Below are 25,758 nucleotides of genomic sequence, written 5' to 3' on the forward strand. Positions count from 1 at the left end.
AGCTTTTAAAATTATTTAATTGCCTCGGGCAAAGCAAATGAATAATGTTAAATATATATTTCTTCAAATGGTAAAACCAATCATTAATTAAACACCATTCACCTTTGCTTTTTTGGGGTTCTCAGTTCTGAAGGCGGCTAAAACGAAATTCTTGATGCAACTATTTCTATTTTTGTTTTACTACGAAGAAGTCAGATTAGTAAGAGTTTAGCTGAGGGGAGTAAGTCAAGCCTTGGATGTAGTTAATGTTCAAATTAAAAGAATAATTTGGCAATTGATCTGCCATTAGGAAAACAAAAAACAAAAACAAAAATGGACAAACGAAAAACCCAGTGCCTGGAAACAAATTTGTCTTCCTTAAAAGCTCACTTTCAAGTGTGTCTGGTTTCTAGCCCAGTTTGTATCAAAAGGGATCAATTTTTCCCCCCTTTTCCCTGTTCCACTTTTGCACTGGTATTGTCTGAATCCCAGAGTGAGCAGCAATACATCATCTTGCTTCAACATCTGCTAGAGCCCCCTCTCCTCCTAATCTGCCCAGATCCCCAAAGCTTTTTCCACCTGCTATAGCGTCAAATGCTCATTATAGCATACAGCTACGCCCTTCACTGTCCTTCCTCCCAGATCCTCAAGGTTAACATGGAACAATGACTATTATTAAGTGGGGGCTTTAGGAATATAAAAGCAGACTGGGCAAGGAGAAAGGGGGAGGGGCAGTGGAAGCACTGGGTAGAATGCCAGGATAGCTGGCAGGAAAGAGCTGCTAGAAAGCTGTGGCCAATTTTCCAGTCCAAACATGAGTCACTGAACAGAGATGCCCTAGAAATAAATAGCTTCCCTATTCATTGCCCAGTACAAGCAGAGACCACACCCTCCAATGGTTTTGTGTCAGAGTACTTTGGGGTATGGCTTTGAGCAGCTTACAGAGAAAGGGAGATAAAAATGGCCAGTGTAAGGAGGCTGGCAAGTCTAGAAGTTATGTTTACTGCTTGGCCAACAGTAAATTGTAAGCAATTGGAAGTTGTTCTGCCTCCTCTTCTTTTTTCTTCAAACCACCAACCTATTCCTTCTTCTTACATCATCCGACAAACCCCCAGTGGAAAATTTGAGGTGCATTGGATTGGACTGCTTAGAAAATAGAGAAATTCCACAGTCTCTCTGACACTTTGCATTCATCTTCTATTATCATGAGACCTGAAAAAAATATACAAAGGAATCTAATCGGGGGCATGGAGGAAAGCAGCTTTAATTTAAATTTCCTGTCTTTAGCAGCTGTGTCCCTCACTCCCAGATGCCATACTTGGTGCAATTTCCTTTTAGTTTTGTACAAGATATTTTAAGAAGTGAAATGCTGCTTCCTCAGTGACAGCCATAGGGATGATCTTGATACACCGCATGAATGCCTGCTGGGCACTGGCAGAGTTGGCCAGTTCTGCCCTGGACACATTCAACTGTCCCGCTAACAGACTACTGGGCAATGTCTCCAGCAGGATCAGGTCACTCCCTATTGCTCCTCAACTCTTGGAAAAAGTATAAAACCACAGATTCCCCCAAAAGCCACCTTGTAAAATTTTACTTGCCTCCGCAACCTCTGGGCCCCAAGGAAATGTGCCACCATCCTATAGCCACACAATGTGCTGATCTAAATAAGGCACAGGCCACCTAGCTCAGTCACTGCTCTTGCCAAGAGATGAGAGGGGTTGAATGAACTCTCATTAGTAAAAACAGCCAAGTATAAAGTGTAGGACCTTGATCCTTGCTCTGTGAAATGACAATGCACCTCAACTATAGACTTACACTTAGAAGATTATTGTATTTCCCTTTTCTTTTTTTAAAATCCAAGTTTGAAAGTTACAACCAATTTTGGATAGACAGCTTTTTAAAAACTTGCAGTTAAGAGAGAAGAGACATTTTGAGGGTTAGAAGTTCTTCATTGTCACTTGGAATGATCAAGAAACTAGATCTTTGCTGAGGTTTTGTGTAGAATAAGAAAATAAGGAGAGTTTAACTAAACGATGGACCTTTCAGAAAACAATTCCGAACAGCTTTATTGAGTTATTGGCATACACAGATTGTATATATTTAAGGTGTACAACTTGATATTTTGATAAATGTATACACCATAAAATGATCACCCCACACTAATCAACATATCCATCACCCCTTGTGTGGTGAGATTTAAGTTAAGATCTATCTTCTTAGCAAATTTCAAGTATATCTATACTATTGTTAACTACCATCACCATGCAGTAAATTAGATCTCCAGAACGTTTCATCTCCCATGACTGAAACTTTGTATCCTTTCACCAACATCTCCCCATATCCCTCCCCCACCCAACCCCTGCCAACCACCATCTTACTCTCTGTGTCTATGAGTTTGACAACTTTTGATTCCACATATAAGTGAGGTCATACAGTATTTGTCTTTCTGTGTCTTGCATTATATCCTCCAGCTCCAGCCGTGTTGTTGCAAGTGACAGGATTTTCTTCCTTTTTAAGAATGAGTAATATTCCATTGTATGTATTAGGGGGAAGGGGGAGGGCGGTAGATAGATATTATATATATCCATTCATCTGTTGAAGGACATTTAGGTTGTTTCCATATGTTAGCTACTGTGAATAATGCTGCAATGAACATAACCTTGAAAATCCAAAATCTAAACCTTGTCCTAGGCATTTCATGTATATATTAATCTCTACTCCTGCTGCTTACTGTCTCCATTTTGAGACAGAGAGGTAGTAAATAAATGCTAGCATGGAATATTTTTTGTAAGTGTAACTTTATATAAAAGTAAGAAAATAAAGGAAAAAATTTTTTTTAATTGACATAAATCTTCAAAGCATATGGATACTGTGGAAACAAGGTCCTAGCTCTTTTAATGGCATGTGGGTAATATTGGGCAAGCTTTATTTTAGTTCCCTGGGTCTTTTATTCCTTATGAAAAGTGGGTAGCAATAGTGTGTTACCTACCTTAAAGGGATCTCATGAGGATTAAATGAGATGGCTTGGGAAGGCGCTAGGGACACAGGAAAAGATCAACTTCCATTGTTACTATTCTTAGCTATTTATTTGAGGACATTTGCAAGATGTTTAAAAATTTTGCAAATGACTGTTTCTTTGCTCCTTCTTCCTTCTGTAATTTTTTCCTGCTTTTTCATCAGTAAATTTCTATTCAAACCTTATAAAGATTCTGTTTTGTTTTATAAAGTTTCATATTCTTTTTTTTTTTTTAAAGATTTTATTTATTTATTTGACAGAGAGAGACACAGCGAGAGAGGGAACACAAGCAGGGGGAGTGGGAGAGGAAGAAGCAGGCTTCCCGCAGAGCAGGGAGCCCGATGTGGGACTCGATCCCAGGACCCTGGGATCATGACCTGAGCTGAAGGCAGTCGCTTAACCAACTGAGCCACCCAGGCGCCCTAAAGTTTCATATTCTTAAATTAGGTATTAGACTGTAATTAAATATTATACTACAAATACCCTAAATAGGGGTAAAAATCACTGACTGTGTCATAATTAACTTGGACTGCCTTAACAAAATACCATAGACTGGGTGGCTTAAACAACAAATTTATTTTCCCACATTTCTGGAGGCTAGAGATCGGAGATCAGGGTGCCAGCATGATCAGTTCCTGGTGAGAGCTCTCTTCCTGACTTGCAAATGGTTACCTTCTCCCTATGTCTTCCCATGGTGGGGAAGAGAGATTCAGGCTCTCTGGTGTCTCTTCTTATAAGGGCACTAATCCCACCATGAGAGTGCTACCCTTATGACCCTTAAGACCTAATTTAAACCTAGTTATCTAATTAGCTCCCTTAGGCTTCATCTTCAAATGCCATCACATTAGACTTAGGACTTCAAAATATGAATTTGGGGTGGGGGGTGGTAGCCAGACTTGTTTCAAAATTCAAGACCTGATTTCATCAGCTTGTTGGAAAGGTTTTCAGTAGAACCAATAAACATTGATCACAGAGATTCCACATCGCAAGGCATTTTGACATTGTAACTGCAGATTTGATTTTGATTAGCTCTATACATTAGTTTAATCAAAATCTCCTTTATTCCCTAAGAAGTCCCTGCACACTGCTCCAATTAAGTGTTATGCACAGTTACCAATCTGACACAAATTCTGACCTTTTCTCTCCACTGTTTTTTTTTTAATCCTTCTTTAGCCAACTTTGACCTATCCTGTCCACCCATCTCCTCCCCACTTAGTGCTCATCTTATCATATACCCTTAGTCAGTATAGTCCCCAAGTCTCCCGTTAGTAACTGAAAATCTTGCCTTGATTTAACCTTCTTATGATAACATCTCTTCTTGATTGCTTTTCCTCAGAACTCTGTGCATTAATCTGCCGGCAACATTTCAGATTTCTTGACCACTTCTCCTTTCTGCTCTTCAGGAAACTCCGCTTTCCTGACACTTTCTCCCCAGATTCTCTCTGGGGATGCCTCTTACCATGCCTCCTCTAACCTTTCCTGCTTCTTCTTCAAACCTAAATCTAGGTGTTTCCCCTAAAGCCATTTCCCTTTTCTCCCTATTCCCTCTGCTTTTAGTGATACCATCCACTTCCAAAATTTTTATTTTTGCCTTTGTGAACATGACATCCACCTCTTTTTCTTTATCCTAACGTTGCAGCTCCAGACTTTAAGATTCAGGCCATCAGCAGAAGCCGAATCCTGGGAGAAGATCGGGCCTGAAAAGGGAGCATGTGAACTTATAGGACAGGGAGGAAGGAAGCATTAAGTTGATGACTGAACCCTGAAATAGTTATGATTCTCTTTGACAGCCTTCTTAGCTGATTCATTCTGACCACTTCATTTCATTTAACATTTTAAATTACTCTTTCAGTGTTAAAAAAAAAAAAAAAAAAAAAAGCTCAGGCTTCCCCTTCTACCCTGTATCATAATCACACTGATGCCATTGACTTACTTTTCAAGTTGCCATTTGGAAATCTCCTAGAGAGTGTATGTATAGAGTTGATTTCCCTCTATCTGTCTTCTTTTGTAACCATCACCATGTTTTATGTTAGTAGTTTTGTTTCCCTGCCCCTAATCCAAACTCAGACCTCTTCAGTGTCCCCATATTCTCCCCAATTCACAGGTATCTATTGGTCATCAACAATTCTGATTCTGTTGGAATTTCTCTTGTACCCGATACTTCCATGTCATTTCTCTTTTCATTATTTTGTTCAGACTCTTATTTTACATTGCCCACATTTTGTGTTCCTTCCTAAATGATGCTTCTGTTTCTGTTCATCCTCTCTTGCCAAGTCCATCATTATCAGCCACTCCTTTTCTTTTTTATCTTTATCCCCATGAATGAGTCCTCAGGGCCCATTAAACAAACCCTGAGGTGTTACCTTGGCTTTCAAGGCCTTCCGCAAATTAGGCTGTACCTCATTTTTATAATGTGCCACTTAGAAGTCCCCCTCAGTCACCCTGCACTGTTACAGCTAAATCAGAATTGACCACTGTTGAATGAATGTAGTTACAAACACCTTGGTGATGCGGCTGCCTTCACATGGTTAAGAGGTATCTCCACTCTTCCCACTTGTTGACATGTTCTTCCTTCAAAGGGCAGCCCAGATGTCAACCTCAGTTGAAATCTTCCCTGTTTCTACCTGCTGAAATGTTCATAATCACATGCGCATGCTCACACACATTTTTAAACATAAGTGCCTTACCAGATTGAATCTTGTGCTAAAGCTATTTATACCCCCTCCTTATCTCACCTAATATATTAGAAAGATCCCTGGGTCCAGAATCAGATCTTATTTATATCTTTCTCCCCCCCACCACCAAATAAAATTGCATGGCTCCATAAATATTTGTTCAAATAATGCAGATTAAGTCTTGATAAATATATTTTGAATATATATAAAATAATTATATTACTACTAAGAAAAATTCTCACTTCTTATCACTAGGTGTTATTTCTGACATGATTGACTATTTAAAATAATTATTATACTGTTAATGGTTAGAAGAAGAAGCCTTTAGTTTTTTGAAATGCATTTTGTTGGTAGGATGACATGACATGGGTGGGCAGCTGCATCCTTCTGTTTTTTAAAAACCTCCATGTTTGCATGTAAAATGGGTAACTGTATTTTGTTTGCATCAATGTACGTATCTGCATTAGGAATAACATTTTTAATAGAAAAATAACTTAGAAAATGGAATATAGATAAAATTTGTCATAGTTAATCTGTAATGGAATTATAGTTCAGTTAATGAATGTCATAATATATGTAAAATGTATAGTTCATTCCGTGGAAACAATACAAATTAAAGAGTCTATATTTAATAATTATTTTTGGCAAGAGATAAGATTATTTCAATAGAATAAACCTTTCTGCTACTTTTAAAAAGTAATTTAATAAGTTACATATAAGGCAGAGTGGGTTTTTTTTCCTATTTAAAAATGGGAAATAACATTGTTATGCTCAAAACTAATTTCCTTAATAGAGATTGCAAAGTCTTTCTTTTCCCTCAATTCCACTGAAGTCCAAGAAATTTCAAGTAGTATGGAAAGCCCTAGGTTGAAAAAATGCATTAAAACCTCATCAGAAAAGCCAGTTATTTGAAGGTATATGGGAGATACATCCTCAGCAACACACACATCATAAAAGCCTATATTTAGTAATTATTTAAAAGAAGAGAAGCTGGCTGATGTGATGGCAGCTGTGGGTGGCCATGCTTGGGAGAGCCCATCAAAGGCCTCGGTTGGCTGCAAAAGGTTTCAGTATGGGTGACAGGATATTTCCATGTGTGTTTCCTTTCAGTTGATAGCTTCCCGTGTGCTGCTGGAGCTCACCTACACCACCCACAGCACATTTCTTGATTTGAATTAGGGTTTCATGGACTGTGGGTCTTAGAAGTTTGATTCAGTATCCAGACATCTGAGAATGTGGTGAAGCCCTGATTGTTGATTTCAGAGGTTCTCATGACTGCCAAAAAAAGTTTTCACAAAGAGAAAATAAAAATCCACAGAACTTTAATATATGACTTTCAATTCTTAAGTTGTAAGGGACATTTATTCTAACTTTGTGATTTTGCAGATGAGGAAACAGACTGAGAAAGGTAAATAAGTTGCCCAAGGTAGAATCCCAAGATGAATATAGGTTTCTTGACTTCTAGTCTTTGGACTTCATAGGCTGACTTCTCTAAAGAAAATTACCACCTTAATATTAAGCAACAAATGTTGTATTTCATAGTTAGTGAAAATACCTATTTCCCCCAAACCCTTTTTAAAAGAGCAGATTAAAAGAGCAGGAATGTATGTCAAATTAAAATGGGCCATTATTTCGTTGCATATGATTTAGTTCTTAGAACCCCAAAGAGAATTTACATATAGATCTAAATATTTTATATTATCATATAATTCATATTTACATATTTCATATAATTAAATAAATGTATATACATACACACATATGCACACATACAATTTCTAAATACTAAAATTATAAATTATGGAATGAGATGGAATATGTTTGAATTGCCATTGGACGTTATTGTGGTAAGCTTCACACAATTATAAAATGTTCTCTAAAAATTGGCAACTTTTTTTTTATATGTTATTTCCCTAATGAGTTCATGAAGGATGAAAAAGAGTGGAAATTATCTTTGTCATACACTTGAAAAGGCAGAGAGGTAAGTCAGAAAAAGGCTAGATTTAAATTATCTTTAAATATATCTCCTATGTGGCTTTGTTTAAACATCCTCAGGCCAGCTGAGATGAATCATTAAATAAATTCCTATATTAATACAAGGAAGGAAAAGTGATTTTAAACCTCAGTGTTACCTTAATTTGTGCATAAATATCCTTGACTCAAATTTAAAAGGAACAGTAGAATCTGTAATTGAAATTCATTTCAGTAAGTAAAAACAAAACTGAGATGATTTTGCTAATAGTTCAGCTGTCCCATTATTGATGAGCACTTGTTAAGTGGTGACCTTCTAGGTTATGATTGTATCTGGTCACCATAATGATTACCTATTTGGGGTCTAAGCCTATGCTTAGGAAAAAGCATAGGCCAAGGAAAAGAGCCCAGAGTTGAAATATATTCACAACACACTTGTGAAAAGTTGTAATCAGATGTATTATTGGCCAGATTAGCTGGAGTAGAGAGTTTTAAGAAAGCTATCCAATATGAACTGGACTAGACAAAAACTAGCAGGAGGTTAAATATCCTTATGGCAACACATAAAATCCTAAGGATTGAGCCAGTGGAAAAGAAGGAACAAAATAGCATCGCAAAAGAATGGTTAATAGATAGGAACACTATGAGTGATTAAAAATCTAAGTGTAGGCATAGAAAATAATAAAGGTGAAAGTCTTTGTGGTTAAGCGGCTAGAAATGGTTATTTTTGTGGCACGGTCCTTGCAGAATATTAGGGAATTAGATTTTGTTCTCAATACCATAGTCTAAATGACAAAAAAAAAAAAAAAAGGATACAGGGACAGCTCAGAGGTGTTTACAGTTCAAGTTCACAAGGTCTCATCCAGCTGATTCATAGAACTCAGTAATTCTCACATACTTTCAGCTATGATTCCCTCATCCCTGTACACACACACACACACACACACACACACACACACACACACACACACACACACACACACACCCCCCTGCCTTCCGCCACTAATTTCATTGCAGGCATCCACAAGAGTAAATTAAATATCCAGAGCTTTTTGACATCTCTAGACAACTAAACTGTTCCCTAAGACATGTGAAATGACACTGTGAAGCATTATAAACCTTAAATATTGAACTCAATTTGACCCTCAAATTGAGCAAATTACATCTAATCAATTATATCTCCGTAATCTTGATAGGTAGGTAGATAGAAAGAAAGAAAATATTTCCATAGAACGAATGCTTTTTGCCTAGCTAATACTTACCCCTTTCTGAATAAAGTCCTATATCTTGAGCAAGGCAAGATTTTCACCCCACCTTCCTTTCAACCTAAGCAATATATGGGCTCATCAAAATATTTTTCTCAAGAAAAACAATTCTCCAAATACAGTGTAATTGTAACATTCATTGTGCTTAGGGATTACATTTGTTAAATTCAGAAGAAGAGGGGCGCTTGGCACTTGTGCATTATTGGAAATTCCCCAAACACAGACAACAAAAGCTCAGTCAGTTTAATCAAATTATCAGCTTTTTCTCAGTCTGTGTTTAGTCTGTGTTTGTCTAATGTCCGGGTGCGTATTTTCTACTTAAGAAAATCAATAAATCTGCTGCTTTAAAAAAAGGCACATTTCAAATGCAGTATACAGCGTATTGCACTATCTGATCCAGCAATCTGTCTGCCTCTGCCCCACAGAAGGAATGAACAAGAAATATGCCTGACAAGCTTATGAGATGGTTTCGAAACTCATGTGGGAAGGGGGGGGAGACAATGCCATTAAGTGCACACCATTCACTTCTGATGTAGAAGGATGGCATGAAATGTGTACCTGAAACTTCCTTCTGCTCGTTTCAATGGTTTTAAGTATAATGGGCAGCACTGACAGGATCTTAGCAATGAAGTAGCTGAAGGTGTTTTTTTAGGTAGAATATTTATTCTTGTAATATTCTTTCATCAACATCGCTGTTACTTCTCTGTATATCTTGAGGTCTGACAGCATGTCTTCCTTTATTATTTGCTTTTGTTCTATAAATATTTGAATTCTCAGTCTATTGTATGATACTCAGTTTTTCCAACTGTGAGAAACGATGATGTGGCTCCAGGAACAATTCCTCATGTCCATGTGGCTCTTAGGTTCTCCATCGCTGTCTCTTTATTTGCTGTAGTACTTCATACAGAAGCGAGCACAAACAAGCTGTTGACAAAAAAATCCTCTTAAGTATTAATACTTCTGATAAATAACTATTTTATAGATTTGTTCTGTAAAGGTCACCTTGCTAATAAAATCAAAGTTCAGGCTTCTCTTAGATCCAGACAAAAAAGTTCCGAATTTTGATGGTAAGAATTTGGCTCTTGCATTTCCATGGATTAATTCTGACTGTATTAAAATTAGTGCATGTTCTCACCTGGATGGGTGGATCTATAGTAAATAAAATCTGAAATGATATAAAGAAGACAGACATTTTGGAAGTAAGGTAAATTTTTTCCTATTGGTTAAGACATTTACACTTAGCAGAAAATAGATGCTGCTTTTCTTAATATCAATAAATTATAGACTGCTACACATGTTATATTAGAGCTTTTTGACCTAAAGATTTGCTCACCATTAATCCTCAGAAATGAGCTTGTCTTGATATAGTCTTTAATCTCATAACCAGTACTGATGCCTCCAAATAAGTTGGTTTGAGCAATGACAGTACACTGAGTTTGGTTGCTAGAGAAATGTTATTTACTCTTTCTCCTTCTGTGTTTTTTTGGCAGTGAGGAGATGGGGGGAAATTATGAAATTCACATTCCAATGAATTTGTCAAATATTAATAATTGCCCAAGTAATTCATGACATTTTCATTGATGTGTATGCTTATGCTCATAGAGGACAATAAGTGAGGAAGTACCAGGGAAAGAAAAGAAAGGCCACTTAGAACAGTAACCTGAATTCATTCTCAGTAAAGAGAAATTTTGATTAGCTGACTCCCCTTTCCCCTACAACATTTGATAGCAAATGTTTGCTTTGTTTATTATAAAAATTCAAAAGTCATCATTGTCAAATAACTTTCTTACTTATTTTTAATGATTCTGGGGGAATATTTTCATTTTTGGTGTAAAGCTCCCTGGATTTGGCTTGTTGTTTTCCCCACTGTTGTTTATGTGAAGAATTTCTAGGCAGGGTAAAAAAGGTGTTGCTTGTGCAGAGAATCCGTTTAGTGGAGCAGGCTAATAGGCTGACCAGTCATTAACTAAAACACAGCTGGGAAGAGGCTATAATCCCCCAATTTCCTTCACAAATGCAGTAAATAAATATTCAAATGAAGCAGTGCACACATTTGCATATGTGTTAAACAAAAGCCCAGCTGAAAATCTGGTTTAAAAACCTCTCCCAATGTTCTTCCCTTTTCTACCTACAATTCCTCTACCTGAAGAGTTTGCATTTCACAAATGTCCTCACACTTCTCCCTTTTACTTCAAGAACTATCTTAGAAATCTTCTGTCTTGCTGACCCCCATTAATTCCTTCATTGAACCCCATTTTAAGAGGAATGAAAGCCTCCTATCAAATTAAGTCTGTTTCCTCTTCTTTGGATGATTCAAATTTGAGTATCCTTAATGTGTAAGTAAGATGCCATTGTTATTCTCTGTGTTCTGCTGGTTTGTGAATAAATTTCTATTTTTTTGGACCCCGGAGCAGTAAATACTTGGGAAATAAAACTTGGAGGCTTGATCACTGATACAACTAATTTGTTAACCTCATGGCTTTCAGAAACCGATTCAGATCAGCTTCCTAAATTCTTTAGTCTGTCCTCTGAGGTTTCAAGCAAGTGATGTAACATAGGATGCTGTTTGGTTAATTATTCCTCAGAATGAGCCTCAATATCATTACAAATTCCCTATTCTGCCTCTTCTTTCCCTCTCTTGCTCTTATTCCGTGATTGTAATTTCTAGAGTTAGATTCTAGGGCACACCTGACCTTAGGCTCTTCTGGGTTGCTTATCCTGAAGCAGTGTGAGTCCCTCCCAAGGTGAAGAAATATAATTAGAAGAAAAAGAGATCATTCAGTGAGGAGCCTGAGGTAGGACCCAAGGGGTTACTTTCTAGGGGAAAAAAATAGATTGCAAAAAGAAAATTTTTTAAGTGATTCTGAAAAGAAAAAGAGAAAAAAGAAAGCTCTGCAGTTAAAGAAAAAAGCGTATGAAAAATTAGTGAGGTACAACTGACTCGCACTTGTTTTCAGCACCGCTTGTGATTCCGGCAGATTTGTCCCACCCCAGTGAAGAAAGAAAAATGAAAGTAGCCAAAGACCCACGGAGTTCCTAGGTTACAGTGATTTTGTGCTTTTTTTTTTCCCTAGGTGTAAGAAGTGCACTATAATTATTATCATATATATATATATATAAAGACACATACAATGAGATAAATATATATAATCTGCATTCATACACGTATATTTGGCTACTATATATAAATATGTTTGCGTGCATTTAGAAAATATTACTGACTCACAGCAAAGTGAAGTGCATAGATTTGAAATATGTGAATCTTAAAAGGAAATGGGCTAGTAATCAAAGCACTACATCAGAATTTGGGCCTTCAGCATTATATTTTTAAATAAATAATAGAGGAATTAGTTTTGCCAACCTGTACTTAAATGCATGCAAGAATCCTTATTAGTGCCTTGTTAGTTGCTTGCTCTACAACATCCTGACGTATTGTAATTCTGCTATACTTAGGAGCAACTGTAGCTTAAACAGTAAAGCTTTTGAGAGCGGAGATAATAAAAGATTTTTTTTCCTTCTCATTCAATCACATTTACAAAGCATACTTGTGGGAGAAAGTCACTATCATATAAACGATTATGCTTTGTATTTTTAACAAAACCATGTTGGTATGTTTTGTATTACCCATTTTTTATAAGTAAATTTTTTCCCTGAAATAGGAAAATAAAAGCATTAATACTGGGAGGCTAGTTCAGACATATGCTCTAACTGATATTATCCAAGGCACTTGTAAGAATCAAGTTGTGTGAATTGTGCTGAATATCTATGAGCATTATTTTGAAGAGCCTTCAAAGCTCTCGAAATGCATATAAAACATGGCAAAATAACAATAGAGATCTCTCTGATTTTTTTTTATCTAAGTTTTATCTTTTGCTTATTTCCTTAACAGGTTGTTAATTTTTTTTTTTTCTGTTCAAGCCACATTGAACAAGACACTGAGTTACCTTACTTAATAACACAAAGGCTTGACAAGATGAAGGTGCCCAAAGGACACCTGTTGAGTTTAAATAGAGTTCTTGTTTATTTCCTTGCTTTTCCATTTGAACTTTTCAGGAAAACTGGCTTCTCCTCATTTTGTTTTGTTATCCTCAAAGCTGAAAGCTTACCTAAAGGGTTGTAGTAAAGTCTGAGATCATACACATTCATCCACAGCCACTTTAGCGTAGCTCCACGATGAAATCATTTCTCATTTGTATAGGAGATAAACTACAGTTTTCAAATAACTTGCAAATGATCTCTTTTGATTTGCACATGTTACTTTTTGTTGCTGTTGTATTTATTGCTTTAAGCACAGAAAGTTATTTTATAGTGACCTTTCCCCCTGTTTTTCTTTTCTTGATTGTAAAAGCTCCAGGTTACATGAGATTGTGGTGTTATGCATTGGGTTAGAGCTTCCTAATCAGCTACATGTCAATGATTCTGGAATTCATGCAAGTAACCATAAGTTATGAAGTGACAAGAACTAGCAGAGAAAATGAGAATTTCAGTCATCAAGGCAGGGAGATTTTTATCAGCGATTCTGTCTGAGCAAATACAGTGTGTCCAGCAGTCCAGTCTGAGGTCATGGCTGCCCCAGAATTTGGGCGGTTGGAGATATTTTGGGATGCTTTCATTAGAAGGTACAGAGTACAGTTAAGAAACAGGCTTGGGGCGCCAGCATATGATTATGGCAAGACGGGCTGACCACTGGTAAATTGCTGAGCCAACAGGCCGAGAGTCGGGTTGACCTCCCCTGGGGCCAAGTCCACAGAGAGCCACCTCCCAACACACCTTCTGAGGGGTAATCTGAAGCACTCAGTGTTCCAAATACTCATCTGAGCAACAGATGTTTTTGTAAGACAAAAGTATTGTGCATTTTCAAAGGCTCTGTTTATGAATCTTCTTGCCTTTCTATTTTTAAAGGTGCTTGTATCCAAAAAAAAAAAAAATCCCTTATATTTACTTTAGAATGATCCAGCGTCCTTGATGCCCATTTCATTGGTGGTGGTGGTTGGTGGGTGTGTGGGGCGGGAGGGGGGGCAGGGGGGTAGTTGCAGAAAAGCTCTAACCACAATGCAAGAGTCACTCACTTAGCAGGCTGCAAGTTACCAAGAGCTTGTTCAGAGAACCATTATATAAACCAGGTATTTTTTAGACTTCTTATGTTTAATGACATTTAATGCTTCTGGATAAAATCTTTCCACTTTCAATTTGTGGTTAACAAAATATTTCTTTCCTTCTGTGTTTCTTGCTTCTTATAGCACCCAAACTTGATGGTTTTTTTTTCTTGATTTTCAAGCAGCCTGTTTATACAAAGCAAGAAAAAGAGTTAAAATGAGAGAGAATTTAGAGAAGGTGTCATTTGATAACCATGACAACTCAGAAGGCAATAAGAAATTTGGAATCTAATATTTGTTTTATGAGCATTAGAAAACCTGGCAATTGAAGCAACAGCCCTCTGATACCTGGCAGAGTCAGAACATGGTTGAAATAGAATAAATCTGAAGAAAATGAGAAAATGTTAATTTGATAAGTTGGAAAGAAAAAAATTTGCAGTAAAAATCCACTAATGTCAGTTTTTAATCATCTCACACGGTTTATTTGAAAAAAAAAAAAAACACACAAAAACAGTGTTATCCACTGATGCCTCCGTGCCCATTCGTTCTCCATCCTCACTTCCTCCCCCATTCCCAGTACACCTGAAACAGCCCTTCATGAGGTTTGGATTGGGCAAGCGTGTGTACATTTTCTTAAAATACCAGAAAAAAAAATGAAATAAAATGCTGAGCAGGATAAATTAATTACGATAGACTCAAACAAATTGTGTTAAATCATTGACTCTTAGGGTGTCGGGGATTTCAATTTAATTCAGTTTGACTTAAGTAAATCCCTTGAGCTTTTCTGAATCAAAATTTATATTTCAAGTTTGGATGCTATAAGAAGCAAAAGTGCAGTTATATATCAGCTAAAACAGACTAAGCCCAAACCAGCAGTGACTATGATTGTCAGGTTTCTCCTAAAAAGACAACAAATCAACAATAATGAAAATTAAAGTTTCTACAGAAAAAGCAAATCTATAAAAAATCAGGTCCTACGTACCACTTTATAGTTTGCCTTCATTTGTGTGTGTGTGCCTGTGTGTGTGTGTGTGGGTACTTTTCCTGGCTACACATTTGCCTCTTCTCTAATTTATTTCCTCCCTTATTGTTTCTTTCCCTTTCCTCTTTTAAATATATCTTAAGGTCTTCTTCAGCAGTTCTAGGCCATCTGTCCTCAGCGTACTAAATAAGCATTCATGGACACATGGCTGCCTCCTCCAGACTGACAAAGGCTCTTTAGTATAGCTAAGAGAAATGACCCAACAGCAGTGTAAAGAGGCCTAAAAATATTTAAAGTAAAAAAAAAAAAAATAGCAAGACCCACCAACTTTCTCTTTGCTTGACTCCCCCATTTTTCTTAAGTTTATTTTATGTTTTACCATTGGAATCTGCCCTAACAGAATACATTTGCATAATTGCCTGCCAAATTGGATATAAGCTTATTTTTAAAGGTAAAGAATCCTTGTATCAGAAAAAAGAAATTAATAAAAAAACAACCTTTAACTCCCTTTTGAGCCATGGCTGCATGTATTGTAGGGTAGTATCATTGGCAAACATTTAAAAGACGAAAGGTGATTATGTTTAAGAAGCACTCCTGAAATTTCTACTTGTGTAGTAGATATGAAGGGGTTAGTAGATGTATATTTTTTAGTAGTTTAATAAGAATGCACCCAGTAAGCAGATATGCTTTCAGATAACTTACACAAATTGTAAGGTATTAAGGATCCACAGTTTTTAAAAAAGTATTCAGTGGATCAAATTTTTACATAAAAGACTTGGACTCTTAATTCTTTTTTTAGTTGACCAATCTTGGATTTTTTTTCATGCTCTATAGAAAATTACCTTGTTTTATTTCCAATGAATACTATTTTCTTATATGTTTGTTAGTTTATTAAAGCATTTTATCTAATGAAAAATATTTTAATTGGATGTAAATTATCACTTTATTTTTTCACAACAGATGCTGTGTGAATTACATGAACTTATATGAATTTCTGAGCTACTCATAAGTATTCAGAAAACTGCTAAAACCTGTTAACTGAATAGAAAATAAGATATTTCTATCCTCTTTATGGCCTAAACCTTGCTTGTGTAAAAATTATTAGGCTCTCCCCTCCTCCCCGAAACTTAATAATGTATAAGCAAGTGGTTTTTTTTTTTCATTCTTACACCTATAATATACGTGCTTATACCTACACTAAGTATAGCCCAAAGTGATATCTTCTAGAGTTTACATTACAAAATGGCTGCACACTACCTGTTATATATTTTATGTTAAAAGAAAAAAACTTTGCTCAACATTGCTGTCATCTATAGTCCATCGTAAATCATTCCTTAGTGTGTTTCTGGCTTAATTCCAGTTATTACTAATTTGCTGGAAAAAAAATACATTTCTTTAAAAAGTCTACCATAAAAAAATCTTCAGCAAATTATATTTTTATAATTTCTAAAAAGAAGGGGATATTTTTAAAATGGTCCTTAGGATGGCACAAGCAGAGCGAGCTGTCTAGTTTGATGCCACAAAATGGAACTCAGACATCAGAGAAACGATTATCTCATCTATTTGAAACACAAACCAAGTTTTCCAGTTTTACAAACCCTCTTTGAAAAATGTATATTGTGGTGTAGATGCTATTAAAACTGGTCTTACGAGGACTTTTGCTTGTGTGTGGAGGGGGTAGAGGCAATGAAGTGGGGCAAGAAGGAACTGAATTTAGGTGATGATGAATTTCATTAAGCACTAGGTGTTCATCAGTGTGTGTCTCACAGCAGTCAGTGTTTTTTTATAGAATGTTTTCCCCCCTAAAAAAAAATCTAGGGGATGTTCAGTGGGTTCTTTTGTTGTTCAATCTGTTAATTAGAATTTTGCCCCAAATCTTAGGGAGGAACAAAGTATTGCAGAGAGGCCTTATTTTAAAATTTAGAAAATATGAATGCCAAAATCAAAGCCAGAATTATACCACTTTGTTTATAATTTGTTTGAAAATAAAAAGCACAGCACCCTCTGAATAACATAAAGCTAGAATTAGTGATATGTCCAGGATCTGATCTAGGAAGGAAGCAGGATCAAAGCAGCAGAACTCTGTATGGATAGTAGATAAAATGCCCATATATTTACATTTGCATTTCAACTGGGAGTGAGAGAGTAAATTACAGTTCTAACTCAGAGTTTTCCAAATCTGGGATAAATGGGTAGAGATTAAGGAACTGCTTCATCTCTAATATACTAAACCGTCCCCTCTCCAAAGAAAGGAAAAAAAGAAAAGGAAAAAGAGAAAGAGAAAAAGAAAAGAAAGGAAGAAAAGAGATTGGAAAGAGAGACCACAGAGTAGAAACAGTGTCAGTCCAACCCTTCCTAAATAGGACTCAAGCTACAACTGTAAGGCATGTCTTACAAATTTTTTAGTCCTGTTAATGAAGTTTTCTTCAGTAATTCTTTCCAGTTCTATCAAATTCTTTTTTGTTGTTGTTGGTGTGTCAAATTCTTGATGAATATCAGTGATGAAAAATTTGAACCATACATCTTCTTTATATTTTAAATTAATTTCATAGGAAAATAATTGGCCAAGTTCTTATAGACACTGCATTTGAAAATAAGCCCTAAATTAGAGAAGCAGCAATTGCACTCTCTGGGAAGCAACGTAGCATAATGGAATAATACAGATATTAAAATCAAAAGACCTAAATTATAAATTCTTACTCCATTTCTTACCAGGTATGTGGCCCCTGTCAAATTACGTACCTCCCTGAGCCTCAGCCTCCTCCTCTGTAATCAGGAGATAATAATTGCTTCGTCATGGACTGATTATGAATACTAAACATGATAATATATGTAAAGTGCCCAAAAGACGTTTGGGCCGTAGTGGGTGCTTAGAAAATGTAAAGTCCCCCACCCCTGCCTACCTCATCCTGTACTGTCTAATGGCGCGTGATCAGCTTGATCACCAGAAAAGCAATTGCTCAGAAATTTTCTGGAACAATGAGACATTCTTTGGAATGTTTTTCGTATTGAAATCAACAGTCTTCTTAATAAAGACTGTGATCAATGCAAAGTGGATTTTCATATTTAAAAGATGTATGTGGGTAACTCTGGTAGGGGAGTTTTCTTTTAAAAATCCCCTATTGAAAGCCATAATTACCATGAGTTATGAGTACACTAACAAATTATCAAAATTATTACTTTGTTAACAAATTCTCCTTAATGCATGTATATACAATCCCAATCCATGATTCAGAGAATACAAATATGGAATGTGATCCATTCAAATAATACTTAAGAGTTGTGTTAACGTCGTAGTCAAATTTTATAAGCCTGCAGACTATTGGTGCATATACTGTAGATGGAAGTAACAACTAGTAAACCTTGTGCAAAACCACTATTTTACAGAAAAATTGATACTCTGCAAAGGAAAAAAAAAAATCTTTCTGAAAAAAATATACCATACCATAGCGCTTCATTAACTTTTAGTTAATTAATTAGTGCTTCAAAACTTAAAAAAACTTCTGTGGCCTAAAAAAAGAATTTACTTCTGATCAGTAATATAAATAATACACTTTGTCACTATTTAGATTTTTTTTGGAAGTCTTCATGGCCTTCTGCCAAGTAAGTCCATAAGTGTGGAGCTTGACTGTAGTAATTCTAGAGAAAGAGTATGAGCAAATATAATGCTGTCACTTGTCATAATTTAAAAATTTATAAATGTCCATTTTTAACTGATTACATTGTCTTTTTTTTTTTTTTTTACTTTAAATACACGAGCATGTATGTACACACTCCTTGATTTTATGCATTTAATTGTGCTCACAGAAATACCACTCAAGCTGTTGTTCTGGAGTAATCTCACAAGTAAACAGAGAAATACAGTAGGACTGCTTAAGAGTTACATGTGTTCTATTTTACCCATATTACAAAGGGCCCAAATATTTTTTGGAGTCTAAAAATCCCTAATGGAACTGATAATCCTAGCAAAGGTTCCATAACGCCAACATCTCACTTTGCTTTCCACTTACAGCAGAAACAGTTTAAATTGCTGTGAAAACAGAAGCACAAATACTTTGCCAGAATCTGTTATATAAAGTAGTAATAATCACTTTCTCTTGTTGTCAGACAGGAGAATGCCATATAACTAAAGAAGAGAGAAAGAGGCTCTGGGGGAAAAAGATAGGGTGTGAAGTTTACTATACAAAAGGAAAAGGCTAATGAAAAGGAAAATGAATGGGGTCTGGCTGAAAATTAATATTATTTCATAAAATTTTGGTTTGATTTACAAGACAACAAGTTAAAGGAATTATTTCTGGTTAGTTCAGGCAGTGAAACGGTTCATCTGGATTGGTCCTAGTGTGCATTTGAGTTTCTGTCTGAAGAGCATACTTAAGACTATAAATTCATGATCCCACACTTTATCTCTTGCCAGAGCAGAAACAGTCTCTCTTATTCTAGTGAAAACAGTTGAAGCATTGTCTTCATTATAGCCTCTGATTCTGTGAAAAGATAAAGAATGATGTTCTTTTGTAATTTTTTAACACGTGTATTTGTGTACTTATTTATAATTGAAACTTATATTTACACGGTATTGTATGTACAATGTATTTCAACAAAGAATGGTGTTCTTTAAATTTCGGCAGATCATACTGTGAGCATAACCAGGATAGGCTAGCTTATACTGAGATAGCAACTCCAAAACTGCAGTTGATTAGCAACATACGTGAGCTTCTTGCTCATCCCAGGACACCTGGGAACTCTATCCTCCATTTCCTCACTCCAGGCAGATGATGTTTCTATCCTCTGGAAAGTTACTCGTTGCCTTGGCAGGAGAAGGGAACAGCAAATTGAACTTTTCTTTTAAAGATTCAAGGTGACACTTGTCACTTCTCACATTTCATTAACCAAAACGAGTCATGAGGATATAAATGGGTTTCATGTCATGAGGACAGGGAAATGCAGTTTTACCAGGTGACCAAAAGAAGAGATACCAGTGGCCATTCACAATTAGACTAACCGGTGGGAAGGCCGAGTGGTCAGTTTTGTCTGTTTTCATTGTTATTTATAATTCTTCTCATCATAATGATTATGTGGAATCATTGATTAACATTGATTAACATGGTCAAAATTAATGAATAGTTTATCCTTTATAGTTTCATTTCAGACAAAAACAAAAACAAAAAACTAGTCCCCTACTTGCCAAGACCCTTTTTCATGACGTGGTTTGTTCCACACAAGAACAGCCACTAGAAAATTGTTGGCCTTTAAAAAACTTAATTATTACAATAAAGATCCTAGAGTCTCAGGATATAAAGTCTCAGTATACTCCATAGATCTGTGCTGTGGATACCCGTCTTCTCAGTTTCTTTTACAGGCTTGCTTTCTGTCTTTCTATACTGAAAGTCAAGACTCCTGTTTTATCCAAAAATGTCTCGGGATTGACATTGCCATTATGGCCCCAGTTGTTATTGCTGCACTGTTGCCAAGACAGCCAAAATATAGACCTGGGTTCAAAGTAGTCGCTGGGTGTGGAAGAGGGTAGTCACTTCCACTTTCATGAATACAGCTGCTCTGAATGTGACAAATACCATTATCATCGTGGGTCTTATTACCTCCAACCACAAGGTGCTATCTGGACAAATGCTGGGTTTTAGCTGTCAGACTCTTGAATATGTCACATTTTTCTTTGGATCGTTGGGTTGTTGTAGCAGCTGTTTGTAAACATTGTAAAGCCCACATTAGGTACAGAATGGGCAAGAGTATTTTGACCCAAATGTCTGCCCTCTGTACCACTGTAAGGAATGCAGCATGTCTGCTGACACTTAAAGCAGTAGATTGAAATAGCAACCGGGATCAACTTCTAGCTGAATAAGTCAATAGGCATTTTCAGTTTTGGACTCCATCTGGGTCCATTTTCTTTCATCGGCTGGCCTGAGAGCATCCCCGGGGATTCGGACCACACTGCAAAAAAGGGTGGTGGGGGGGATGGCAAGATCCACCAAGAATTTGTCTGGGCAATACTTTCACTAAAAATCTAATGTATGCTCTTCAATAGTACAAGTTACCAGTGCTTGTTGAAAAGCATTCATTCCTTTTCTTTGGAAACAGGGACATGAGCAACTTTAGAATTTGTCATGCTCTGATCTCTTTCATTCTGTAAATACCCCATGCTATTTTATGTAGTGGTAATGAGTTAGATATTTCTAGTGCTTGCCTGGTAAGCAGTCATGAGGGCTGTTGTAATAAATAAATAGTAAAAGCACATTGCTCTGATAATAGCAACTTTCATTGAAGGATGTGAATGTGCCTTGCAAAAGAGTGATACAGAATCCTTAGAAAGGCTTTTATTAGCAGAAATGTAATACACCAATTTTTAAATGAAACAGTAAAGCAGAGTGGAGAGAGAGTCTCTGACATTGTGTTTCTAGGGTCAATTGTAAGTCTGGACACCTAGGCTCTCAACCCAAGCAGTTGAGAAGCTAAGAAAAATTCTAGTATGAAAATGCACACATAGCACATTGCATATTATGAGAAATACCGTCCTCAGGATTTCTAGATTTTATGCATACCATATATCTTCCAACAAATTATGGTAGACAGTCACCTCTGGAAGTAGACAAATGATGGCTATCCAGTTGAAATTTTACTTAGGATTAAAAATAAGACTCTTTCAATAAGAGTCTTATTCTTTTGTCTACTCTTCACAGAACGATTAGATATATATGTTGCAACCATGACCCTCAATATTTAAAAAAGTTTTCCACTGAGCTTGCTTAAATGTAGTAAACTACTGTGTGTGTATACACATAAACGACTATAACAACAGAGGTATAACTCATGTAGTTACCTCTAAAATAAGTACTTTCTTAAAGAAAATTAGTCTTATTTTTAAAATGTTTGGGTCGTAGTTAGGTTAGAATTAAATGCATAACTACTGAGATAAGTAACTTAGTACACGTATGCTGTGGTGACAGAACAAAGTCAGACAGACTGAGATTTAAATTCACTATGGATAATTGAGAATTGGCTAAATGTGGGATATAAGATTTCATTTAAAAGATGTAGGGGAGTCCTTTTAATGTTTTATTTTCGTGTGATGGTTGAACTAATTGAGGTTTGTTCTAGTCTCAACACACACACAGAATCTCAAAATGAAACAGGCAAAGTTGTGTTCTGCTCTTTTATAGGGTGAGGATGTTTATGAAGTTTCTCACTTTGTTCACATGTTGCCTTGAAATAAAGAAGGCACTTTCATTTGAGCATGTGTCCTGAATTTCTTTATAAAATTAAAATTGAAAATGGAGACTAGGAATAGTGCCTGAGATCTCTTACATCTGTTTTGTCATGAAAATTATTCTTTGTCAAAGCTGGCCCTATATAAGTGGTGGGAAGGAGTCAATTTTTGTTCTCTTGCCTTCTGCATCTCTTTTTATTATTCTAGTATATATTCTAGTACATTTTTCTTGATTGTGTTCCCACTCCAAAGCCCCAGGGAGCCCACAGTTTAGTGCCCCTAAGAATGTAGGATTTTTAGAAAGTGCCCTATCCATATATTTTGTTCATTCTCACTGACTGTTACAGTTTTCTAGACTGGAGTTCTGAGTGTCATGGACTATAATGGAATGATACCAATATACTACACATCCTATGTAACAAGCAAGCAAACATCCATTCTATCCAGGGATTTTGTTCAGAGAATTATCTACAGAAATAATGTTATAAATGGTTGCTGTGCTTCTAAATTCACAGAACACAAACAAAACAAAATCTTGGACTTGTATTTAACATTGAGTACCCCTGCTCCCTTCCTGGCCGCCCCTTCTCCTGATCAGAAATGTCAGTCTCCTAGAACAGGTGACCTCAGCTGTGTTGGTAGAAAACAGTCTGAGAGTACTTATTCCCATTCTTTCATGAAAGTGCGAGTGACTGTTAATCCCTTAAGCTCCCAAAGGGTGAGTGGTTAGAATAGTTGTGACCGAAATAAATCATGTATTTGTAGAACTGTAATATAACAGAAAAACTACAGCTAAAAATGTTCAGATAATATGTAAGGATTAATTTTGCAGCCAACACATGGGCAAATCATACCAGTCTAGACTTTTGCCTCTGGATCTTTTTGTCTACAATGCTCATGATTCAGGGACCTTTTTCATTTTCAACTTCTTGCACCATAGAATCTGTAAAAAGTCCCGTTCATCTACATTGTGGTTCCCATTTCAGCAGCTGCAAGGGACTAGTGTGTGGGAAAAGTGTGGCAGGAAAGAAGGTATTATGTACATTGATTTGAGGTAAATCAGAAACCCTGGGTATTTGCATTCAACTAGGGACTTTCTGGGGATAGTGACTTAACTGGAACTGTGAGGCGTTCAGGCTCTGTGGAAGGCAGTTGAGAAAATATTGAAGTCTCTCAAGTCACACTGTGTGGCCTTTTGTATTCTTTATTTGTAATTCAAGTATTCATTTTCGCTAATTTCTAAGTGAAATACTAGTGTATAAATCATGAACATGGCTTTCCAGCCATGGTCCTAGCATTCACTAGCCCTGTGTTCTTAGGAAAATCATTTCATCTCTTTGGGCCTCAGTTCTCTCATGAGTCAAATGAGATTGTGATTCTAGCTGTGCCTCAAAAGATGGTGGAGACCCAATGAACTATTAGATACAAGCATGCTTGGACAAAGTCTAAGGAACATTATCCAAATTTAACCTATTTTAATTAAATACTATTAGATGGATCAAAATGCAACCTTAAAATATTTTTCTTCCTCTATATTAGAACTAATTTATTGTGGAAATCAAGTTCAATATATTTAGAGAAATTAAAATGTCACTACTTTCTTGAAACTGGAATTAACTGCCGTTTCAGATTTTTTAAAGAAATTGTTGGGATACCTACATACAAATGCTTATTTTCTGCCTTTTAGGATGCCAGGAAACTCAATATACTTCTAAGGATCCTTTAACACTTGAAACAACATAGATTTATCTCCCTTTTATGGTCTGTGCCTTTTTCTTTTATTCGCGGGGTACCAAGTTTTATTCTAGGTACGGATTCGAAGATATTTGAACATATGTGATAAACTAAAATTAAACTAAACTAAAATTAAACTAAAACTGAACTAAAATTAAAAATAGGGTTTTAATTTTATATCATACAAAGCATTTATTAGAGTGCATGGTTTTATTTTGGAATCCAAGAAACAGCCTTTGGTTACTTTAAGATGTAATTGAGGAAATATTTCAGAGGATTGGGTCCTGTGTTTAACAGATTGAAATGGAGACAAGAAAGAGTAAAGCTTTCTATATTATTGTCACTGAGGTCCATTTATACTCACAGTGCATGAAGCATTAGAAAATACAAGTCAAAATGAAATACATTCAGCCAGACATTTCTACTTTACCCAAAAAGATGGTCTAGGGCAGAACCAAACACCATATGACTTGTTTTCATAGATTGCCATTGCATAGATTTATGATTATGGCATTTGTCATATGTCTAAACTAATAGCTCTATTTGATGAAAATCTGAATTAATTTCAGCTATCAGTACTAATATTCTAAAGTATTTCACAGTGGATCTTATTCTTTCTAAACTATGAAACATCATACTATATACCAAATATAAAACATAAAAACCAATTAGGAACAGATTTTAAATATATCTTTATAATACATGGTTATTAGATATTATATATAGATATGTTTAAATACATATAAATATATGCATATATAATTAACAATCTTCTCAATATTATTCTATCACAAAATCAGGTTTTTTCCTGGATTTATGTTATTATACTTTAAAATTATTCTTATCCTCTTTGTCTATGAAGGGTTCTGGTAACTCTATAAAATATCCAGACACTTAACATACACTGATTTATTGAACAGTAAGGTGACTTGCGGGCCAAAACCAGGTACTTGGGAATTTAGCAGACTTCGGCTGCCTTTGAATCAGTGCATTGTTCACAGCTTCAGCAGAAAGCAAATTGGACCAGGTGGGCTCCATTATGTCCCTTGCTAAGTAACTTGGCCTGGGGAGTTGGAGAAGAATATCCACTCACCTCTAAAATGAAAATAATGAAGGTGAAAAGGTGAGTCAGAAATTTGGATATCACCTTGACTCCTGACTCTCCCTGACCCCTACTTCTCATCAACGCCAGGTCTATCTCTTAAACTTCTGTTACATTCATGAGTTTCTCTACCACATCCTCTCCAGTCACCATTATTTCTCCCCTGAATCACTGAAACAATTTCCTAAATGGTTTCTTATAGTTGAGCTCCCCTTAAATTAGTTTTCCATATTGCAGTGAGCAGAATCATCCAAAAATTCAAATATTAAATCTACCCCCTACTGAAAAGTCTTATACCACTTCCTGTAGTCCTGAGGACAGTTCTGAGGACAGTTTGTTTGTTCATATTCCTCTTTTATATGGTTGGTTTTCCCCAACTTTCTCAAGATTTTTGGATGTGTAGTCACACTTACAAATTATGGACTATACTGAATCGAAAAGGTAGCTAGCACATATTCTGTTTGCTCTTGTTTGGGACTGTTTTCCCATGAGACCTCTCACCTCAGTGAGAATCAAGCTGACTGAAGGTTCTGTGTAAGTAGGGAAAGTCAGGGGAATGTTTTGACAGGCAGTCTCTTTCAAGTGCCCCTGGGAAAAAAGCAGGTTACAGAACAGGAAATTCCTCCAGGACTAGTATATTCCACTCCCAGAAGGGAGTGCTTTCTGACTGTCCCTTTAAACCTATTGTTTTCTGTGTTTGCATGGCAGTCTAGTGTGTGGAG

The 25,758-nt window shown here is 36.2% G+C and overlaps 1 long non-coding RNA gene across 1 annotated transcript in view; it reads right to left on the reverse strand.

Moving 5' to 3' along the window:
* Window positions 1-9,598: 9,598 nt before the first annotated feature.
* The window catches only part of LOC145722481 (uncharacterized), a 30,867-nt gene continuing 14,707 nt past the window's right edge, over window positions 9,599-25,758 (reverse strand). Inside the window, exon 2 of the long non-coding RNA XR_014146784.1 lies at window positions 9,599-9,830. This is a non-coding gene — a long non-coding RNA (uncharacterized LOC145722481). The remainder of the gene's footprint in view (window positions 9,831-25,758) is intronic.

This window comes from Leptonychotes weddellii, chromosome 7 (genome assembly GCF_054177405.1).
Source record: "Leptonychotes weddellii isolate Sample4059 chromosome 7, ASM5417740v2, whole genome shotgun sequence".
NCBI lineage: Eukaryota > Metazoa > Chordata > Mammalia > Carnivora > Phocidae > Leptonychotes > Leptonychotes weddellii.